Source organism: Glycine soja, chromosome 3, assembly GCF_004193775.1.
Source record: "Glycine soja cultivar W05 chromosome 3, ASM419377v2, whole genome shotgun sequence".
Classification (NCBI taxonomy): Eukaryota; Viridiplantae; Streptophyta; class Magnoliopsida; order Fabales; family Fabaceae; genus Glycine; species Glycine soja.
Genome location: NC_041004.1, coordinates 31,136,828 through 31,145,880, shown reverse-complemented (window position 1 = coordinate 31,145,880; position 9,053 = coordinate 31,136,828). Strand labels below are relative to the sequence as shown.

The 9,053-nt window shown below is 34.0% G+C and overlaps 2 pseudogenes; both read right to left on the bottom strand.

Moving 5' to 3' along the window:
* Positions 1-403: 403 nt before the first annotated feature.
* Positions 404-4,326, bottom strand: LOC114405131 (annotated as a pseudogene).
* Positions 4,327-5,922: 1,596 nt separating this feature from the next.
* Positions 5,923-6,540, bottom strand: LOC114405129 (annotated as a pseudogene).
* Between the last annotated feature and the right edge of the window lie 2,513 nt (positions 6,541-9,053).

Sequence of the window (9,053 nt, the reverse complement as noted above, 5' to 3'; positions counted from 1 at the left end):
TAGAAAGAACTGAAAACAAAATTTTAATTTAATATATTAGGGATCCAATTCAACAACAACAAAAAATACTAGCAACCCAAAACAAAAAGATCTCAAACATATTTAAGTCTTTATATTAGGAGGGACTACTTCTCAAAACATAAGCATGTCAAAGTGACCCACTGTTTATTCTATGCAATCCCTTTTGATCCTAAAGGGGATATGTCAACAGATTGATCAAGTTTGTTGTTCTATACTTTGGGGTGACAAATATCATGTTTGCCATGAATGAATGAGTGCAAATGGAAGAGAAAAAAATGGAAAAGTGGAAGAGAGACGATGAAGAAAGGTAAAATTGATTAATATTGGGGTAATGCTCAAATGAGCAAAACTCATTCATTACATGAATACAATGTGCCTTATATAACATAATTAGTTACAAGAGTAACTAACTTGTAACTAAGTAAACTAATTTATAACTCACTAAACTAACTTGTAACAAACTAAACTAATCTATATTTCTAATACCCCTCGCAAGCTGGAAGGTGATGAAAGTACCTTCCAGCTTGGAGAAGACAATACATCAACATCAAAGGAAATGAAAATAAAGTCTGAAAAATAGGAATATAGCTAAACATGTCGAAAATACATCGGCCAAAACAAAAATTTAGAAACAAATCAAAATGTAGGTGCGGTCATGGTGCATATCTTCTGGAAATCTTCGACCATCATCGACTTTCTCAATCTTCTTCCAAAAGTCCAAAGCAAGCATCAAAGCTTAACCATCAAGCGAAATGAACAACAAGGCCATTTGGCAAAAGCTCAAATCATCAATCCAGGAAACTATCAAAGCTTAACCACTAAGAAAAAACTATACCTTAAAGTTTAACCACTTGGCAGAAGCAACAAGGCTTAACCATCAAGAGAAGAAGCTAAAATCAATGCTTAACCACTCAAGACAGAAGCAAAACAACAATTCAATGCTTAACCATCCATGGAAAAAGCTTAAACAATGCTTAATCACCATGGACAGAAGCTTACATCAACAAAATAAAAGAATAAAAAAATTTGTCTTCAATGAGGACTTTTCACAAACACTTTGTGAACCAACAACAATCAAGGCTTAACCATTCATGGCAGAAGCTAAAACAATACTTAACCACCATGGACAGAAGCTAACAAATGAACAATTCTTAACCACCACACATGGTAGAAGCTAAAACTATCAAAGCAAGCCTAAAAGGCTGAAAACAATAAGCCAAAAATAGGCCAAAAATCAACAAAACAGTAAAAAGATTAATCACCAAACAGTTGGTGTGCACCTTTTTGAAATAGTGAAGAACTTCAAACAATAGTAAATACCTTCAAAATCTTCAGAAGCATTTAATCAAACACCTTGTAGGCAAAAGAAATTTGGACAGTGCTAGACATGGAGAGAATCTCAAGGTTCTGTTTCTGATAATGGAAATGCTAGTGGTGCTAATTCTGTAGCGGTAGCAAGAACATTTGTTGAACGAAGCATCACCATCAAGTTTTTCTTCTTTCTCCTGAAATGAAGTGTTAGGGTAGAGGAACCAAGTGTACCAACCTACAAAGAACAAAAACATTTTATATATGTGCAACTGACAAACCTCTTTCTTAAGTTGAGGTTCAAGCTTATCCCAATCTGTTCTTTTCGCTTTTAAAGATGGATAAGTAGGTTTTTCACCTCTTGCAACTGCCAATTCATGGTATGAAATAATGCATGTTACATGAAAGCCGTGATAAAAAGGATCCAAGGACACTAATATGAATCCATATGCCTATAGGCTACAGTCAACCACCCTATCAGAAAGCATAACTCATTTCAAATCACCAACCCAATATCAACACTGTACTTGTATCAGCATGCAAAACACTGCCTACTCAAATAACCTAGGATGTCAATTAATTATTAAAATGTTGACACCACTCCTTGCCATAGAAAGTTTTGCAATACTATAGCCAAGGTTTCATAGAACATAAACAGAACTAGAATACCTTGAGGAGAATCCAACCAAAGGCCAAATGTGAGTAGTTGTAATATGGTTTTTATTCACTAATCAACTAAATTCATCACACCATTCAACAAATAAAAAATCAGATGACTAAAAGCGAATGGGAAAAATACCTTGAGGAGCATCCAACCAAAGGCCAAAAGTGAGTAGTTGTACTGTGGTTTATATTCACTAATCAACTAAATTCATGACACTATTCAACAAATAAAAATTCAGATGACTAAAAGCGAGTGGGAAAAGCAAACAATGAAATAGAATTAACATCAATCAATATTAGAAAATTTCACCACCAAAATGCTTTCATATATGCCACGTAAATGAAAAAAACACCAATTTTTCTTTAGTCACTAAAATGTAAGGAGGGGGAAAAAGAGCTAAATACTGAGTCTTAAGTTACTTGGCAAAACGCTAATCCTCTATGCAATTGTGCTACCCTTGTTGAATTCTAGAGATGTCCATTGGATATGATCTATTTTTGCAAGGCGAATTTCAATTTTGGTGGACAAAACTTCATACCGACATTTGGTTATTCGATCTGATAGAGGAAAACCAATGATCCTTAGTTTCTACATTAAAACCACAACTAAAATCATAGTAATATAATGAATGAAGTTTCCATTCTTACCTTTCCAAATAAGCCAGATTGGAAGGCATATGCATCTTTGCAAGGGATACTAATTGTAACACTTAACTACAACATCATAAAAAACAATTAAGAAAAAAAAAGGAAGGAGCAATCTTAGAATATTATTGGTCATGATGTAAGGGACTGTAACTGATGGGGTTGTAACATGAACTTACTAAATATTATGATAATTAATGTGAGTCATACTATTTGTTCACCAAAGTCAACAATAATGATGTGTTGTGGAATGCCCTTTGCAAATATGGTAATAACCATTTCATCAGGTTTCTGGTAGAATTCATGCCTGCATCAATATTATTTCAAAATTTAACCATGTATGAGAGAAGTCTTTCCCTTCAATTGGAATTTGCCAAATGCATGAGTTATATTAAAAGCATCACAACAACGGGCTAACCAATTATAGAAGTACAAAAGATATGAGCAACAAAAATTATGAGGCACTTTCAATATGTAAAACAATAACCTTAGTAAATGGCACAAAAGCAGAAGGTTGCACTAACTTGTATTTAGGTAGTTATGCGAGTTGAAAGTACCTACTGGAGACAATATAATTATGGAGAAGGAGGAGGTACTCTTATAGGCAAGCTAGAAGCGGTTCCTCCACAGCTTCCTCTGAACAATGATAATGATGATCATGAGGAACCCAACTTAGAACTTCACCTCTAAGTATAGTACCGTTCGATCTGCTAAATTATGGAAGACTAAGGACTGGTTTCATTTCTCTGTTTAAAAATAGTTTTAGTTTCTTAGAATTTAATTTTTAAAAACTTGTTTGATTGTAGTTTTGGGAAAATGTTCTCTCTACATTGAAATTAAAAAAGTGTCTTAATTTTCTGTTTCCATGATGATTGTTTATTCTTTTTGATTTTTAACTGCTGAATGTTAACCATTTGGTAACATCAGATCATATTTCATGTACTGCTTATTGATCAGTTGAGGTATTTTTACTCTAATCGCCAGAGAAATCCAATCTTTTCTGTTCATCCTTCAGGATAGTGTTTTCCTCCTTTGGGTCTGTTTGAGCTATCCACCATTTTGGCCTTTCTACTCACCTACGCCTGCTGATTCAAAGCCACCTGCTCCATCAGGATGGCCAAGAGTCTATGGTTTAGAACCTGTTTCCAATCCGTTATTGTTGTGACCAACATCAGGAACAACTTTTCCCTTTGATTCCTCATTTGTGTCATTATTATCATTACATTTGTTAGTTTCCTTCCTTAAAGAACCAAAAGAACCAACTTCATGATTTGATTCTTGAGACTGGGCTAAATTTGTAGAATTAGGTGATTTATCTATGGGAATAACTTTTGTTTCTGTTTCTTCAGTAAGCTTGTGAATGCTACCTGGAGCCTTATCAGAGCCATCTACAGGACTATTAGTCTATTTCATCTGATTCACAGAGGGTTGTTCTTCGACCATAACTTCTGCACCACATACTTTGAATTTATTTTGGTTCTTTTGCCCTGATAAGGATTGAGAAGCCTGACAAATATTAAGAATCCTATCTATCTTCAACTTAGAGCCCCTTGCATGCAAAATTGCATGCATTGCATCTGTTAACTTTCCACAGTCATCTTCTGGAACAACATCGTCTAAAGCTTTGATGATTGTGTCTCCTTCACCCACAACAGTTAACACCTGCAACTTTGTTACAATGCTCACCATATTTACAAGATTCTAAAACTAAGAAAAAATCTAGACAAACCATTTTAGATGTTACATAATACTAAAAATAGAATAAAGAAAATTAAGTGACTGCATGCGAAAGATTTAAGGATAAATAAAGACTAAATACAACTTGCTGAAACAAAACTTGCAATAAATAAGAATGTAATAATATTATAACATACTCTTAACAGCATGAAACACACACACACAGTTCACAAAAATTGAGAAGCCAACAACTTATAATAAACATGCGAACTTATTATATCAAATAAATCTGCATCACAAGATCTAGTCTGCTGTAATGGACCATCTTTTAGCTGTAAGGTCATATCATCCTGCTGAAACTTCCGTTTTAGACCTTGTTGGGAACTAAGTAGGAGGCCAGTTTTCAATTGTTTAAATGTTTTACTAATTTGTGTTAAATTTATTCGAGTAATCAACATTTTCAAAACTAAACCAACCATTCAATACGTAAAGATATATGTCTAAGGTTTTGAGGATCAACTGGGGCTTAATCTATTAGATTCAATCGGGGTTAGTGAAACAATTCATGAATGAAATGAAGAAAACCTATTTTGCTATTCCCATAGCCAATGCAAGTAAAGCAAGGGAATGTAACTCTTGAGATATATTGAACAGTACCTCATACTTTCCTCAACTTCAATCCCAATTCTCCTCTTAGGCTTACTTGCAGCCTGCAAAATAATGGCACCCTTGTATGTTCTCAACTGACATTTGAACTCCATAACAAAATGGCTTAAAGATCACAAAGGGAGATAAATAATCCCAACATATGTTCAAATGTGAACTTAGTTTCGTATAATAAGATTTCAATGAATCCCATTGCTGCTTTGAATGTTCCCTAAACACATGATATTCATCTCCCTTAGCTAGAAATATATTTGAGAAGGACCCATCGTGCATTTTCTGTCCAATCTCAATAGTTAATATTCAGTCTTTTCCAGTAAGATCCAACCTTTTCTTCCAAACTCTACCAATGTAGCAGAGGTAATGTTGCCGAAAATGCATGATGTATCCTCCTCGCTTTGACTCGATAAGGTTGCCAAGGACAGCAAGCCCCCAAGCCACCTGGCCACAACATATAGATGAGGTAGTAATTGAACCATATTAATTTCATTAATCCTTAAATTCTGTGCATTGCAAGCCAACATACTTTGTAAAACCAATGATAGTCCCTATGCTTGCTAATGCTTGAGATATTGATTCACTATTATAACTAGCTACTCTCAATATTGCATGTTGTCATTTTCTAATTGGCCTGCAATACGGCTAGCGATAGTGGCTGTTTAATTTGCCTTGATCATGATATGTACTCCCAGCTTTCTAGTGGTGCAATCAACTCCGGAAGCCTTTGATATACCCTCGTTGGCTCAACACCAATTCTTCATATTTTAAGCTGATATAGAAAATATGTTATCAAAATGAAAATATATAAATTATGTGGTTCTTCATCAACCTACTACTGGACCTAAAAAATAGCTGAAAACAACTTAAGACTCACTCACATCCACATACATCACGAGTCATTTATTGATTAGTACAAAGTAGATATCATTCTTTTGATTTTGAGAATCATAGATATAGAAATGTCATTGTACCTGAGCATGACCCGTGTAAAAAATTTATCAGCAACTGTAGAGAAGTTAACAGTGACAACTTCTGCACCGTCTTCCTCGAGGACACTAATTACTTCATAGAGCATCAAGTTCTTATTTAACCCACTTATCAACATCACTCCAATGCCCAAACCCAAGTCCTTTATCTCAATTAGAGGCAACTGTGAGCCAATATTGAAAATCCTATTGTTGTTTTGGTTTGATCTCATCATCATTGTCATGACTTACTCCTTCTCCCCCTTCAATTTTTGTATTCTTTCCTTTAGATGCTTTATGTACGTGGCTGCTAGATCAAGCTGATCCTGCTGGTAAAGCATGTCCTAAAATAATATTGATTCATGTAATTTAATTAATTCTACCTTATTTATATATATTTTTCATGAACTTTGCCATGTGATAATGGATCAATGAACTATGTACCTTGGTGGGTTTGAGGTCATTGGAAGGAATAGAGGAAAGATACTTGAAGCAGAGAGATTTCATGTGAATCCTACGGTTCCTTTGAATAGTTTTGCGATGAAGTTTTGGTGAACCACTAGTACTAGTGTTTGTTTTTATCATCTTTTCAATTTCACAAAAGCAGCTTATATATTTTTTATTTTAAGGGTGTATCCCTCCGAGGGATTGCGCATTATAGCTCATGCTCAACCTTGAATCTACTACAATTCAATGCAAGGAGTAGAGAATGATAATGTTTTGCCTGCTTAGCAGAGGATTTCAATCAAATGAATGTACCTTTAGTATTTCTAAGCAGGCTGATCGAGGCCGTACCCGAATCAAATAAATATTAAAATGTAGTAACTAGGAAGTGATCCTAGGTCGTTTCCCAACGAGCAATGATACACCAAATGTTCATAACAAATAGTAGGAAATAGTAACAAATGGGGGGGGGGGGGGGGTTGTTTGCTTTTGTAAATTAAACAGCGAGTAAAATTGAATTAGAAATTATCAGAATTAAAATACGTTGCTTCCCCTTGATTCACAAGCAAGTCTCTTATCCTAGGTTGCGAGAATTTATCCTTTATTAGTTCAACCACTTAATCCAACCCTAAATTAAATTACTAAGCGAAATTCAACATAAAGCATTCATTATGTGATTAAGCATCACAAACACCAATTACTCATAAACGATCATTAAGCATGAATGTAAATTAAGCGCAGAGACAATTAATCAAGTACTAAGCATGCATGAATTAATAGCAACAAATTAAGAGTAATTAGTGAAGAGGAAAAACTGAACAGAATTTAACAGTAATAATAGAACCTCAAAGAGAACTGTGCTTGATCCTCAAGAGAAAACAACGCTGCGGACTTAGCCTTCCATTAATCAAATAGAGAACAAAATTTTATTGATAAAATTAAAAGTCAGAACTGAAATTGCAAAAAACGAAAATAAAAGAGGAAGAGAAGAGAGACTAAAACTAAAAACGAAAAATAGAAGAGAGAGAGAGGAGAGAGAGAGAAGAGAGGCCTAAACTAGAACCTTGGTGCTGTTATACAGTTTTTCAGCCCCAAAGCTTACAAATCTATTTTAAATCCAAGCCCATAAATAAAATCAAATCAAATCTAGATCAGATAAGATAAGATCTAGATGAAATAATATCTAGATAAAATAAGATAAGATAAGATCTAATTATGTAGAATAAAATAGTCCGTCCTCTTCAAATCCAAGCCCAATTCTGGATTCAAGCCCAATGCTTCATTAATTCCTGAAATTAGATTAAAAACATCAAATTAGCTGAATGGGCCCAAATAATAAAACTGCCTAATTAATTTGACAATTAAGACTAATCACTACTTAAAATGGTGCAAAAAGGGTTAAGAAATAGGAAAAAATAATGGCACATCACAGACACTTAGAAACTAGAAGAATGTAAATGCATATGTAAAGGTACAATTTAAATATTGTGCACCAAGACATATCTATGGGCAATATATTTGGGATTCATTAAATGACCCTGAACCAAAATAGAAATTTGACTCCTATGTTTTTTATGTATTGATTATTACTTGTTGAGATCCTTTGAAATTTTTACAAAAACAACTTTAATAGATAATTGCTTCTTATAGATTTGTGTTGCTGTTGTTGAAAAGGTGCTGAACATTAATATTTAAACATTGTGTTTATATTTCTGAATTTATTGTATGATAATTAATATCACTCTTTCCCGAGACCTCTTCCACCTTGTATGTTGTATTTTTAGAGGGAAACTTACAGTTTTTTAAACACCACTTTCCATGCTGCACATTGTGACTTGGAATCTGTGGATCCTGGTAAATTAATTACTCACAATTTTTTAGAGCAATTAAGGATAATACAAGTCTCTTGCTTTACGAGTATAGTATCTTAACCCTTTGTAGCCATTTTTATATTTCACATATTTCATCATTTTAGAAACATTATATATTGTCACGTAACATGGCCAACATTAGTTATTTGACATGAGGTGCCTCAAGGCATAATTGACTATATGGCAAGTCGTATTGTTTTTTGTTAATAACATTCATAAACAATCTTTATATGACTGCTTTAGTATGTCACCTAATTATAGTGTTTGTGATTGGTTGTAGGTACTTCTATTTCACTGCCAAAGGAAGTTAAGGTGGTTTCCTGTCGTTCTGGGTTGACTGAACATAAGCTCGTAAAATTTTCCCTGTCATCACCACAGTGATAGTTGTTGGACATATGGCCTCAGAAATCTTAAGAAGGGATGAATTAATTTCTCACTAACAAACTTTTAACCCCTTTCTAAAAGAGATAGGCTCAGAATGTAGAAGAAGTAGCAATCAATTTAATAATGTTCTTTAAACATGAAATACAAAATTGATTGCAACAAAATAAATGAGATAAGGGAAGAGAGAATGCAAACACAGTTTTTATACTGGTTCAACAAAGTCCGTGCCTACATCCAATACTCAAGCAACCCACTTGAGATTTTCCACTCCCTTTGTAAAAATCCATTTACAAAGTCTAAACCACACAGGGACAACCCATCCCTTGTGTTCAAGAATCCTTACAACATAAGAGACCCTCAGTCCCTTAATTAATCTCTTTGAATGAGAAGAAAGAAAGAAGAATTCTCTCTC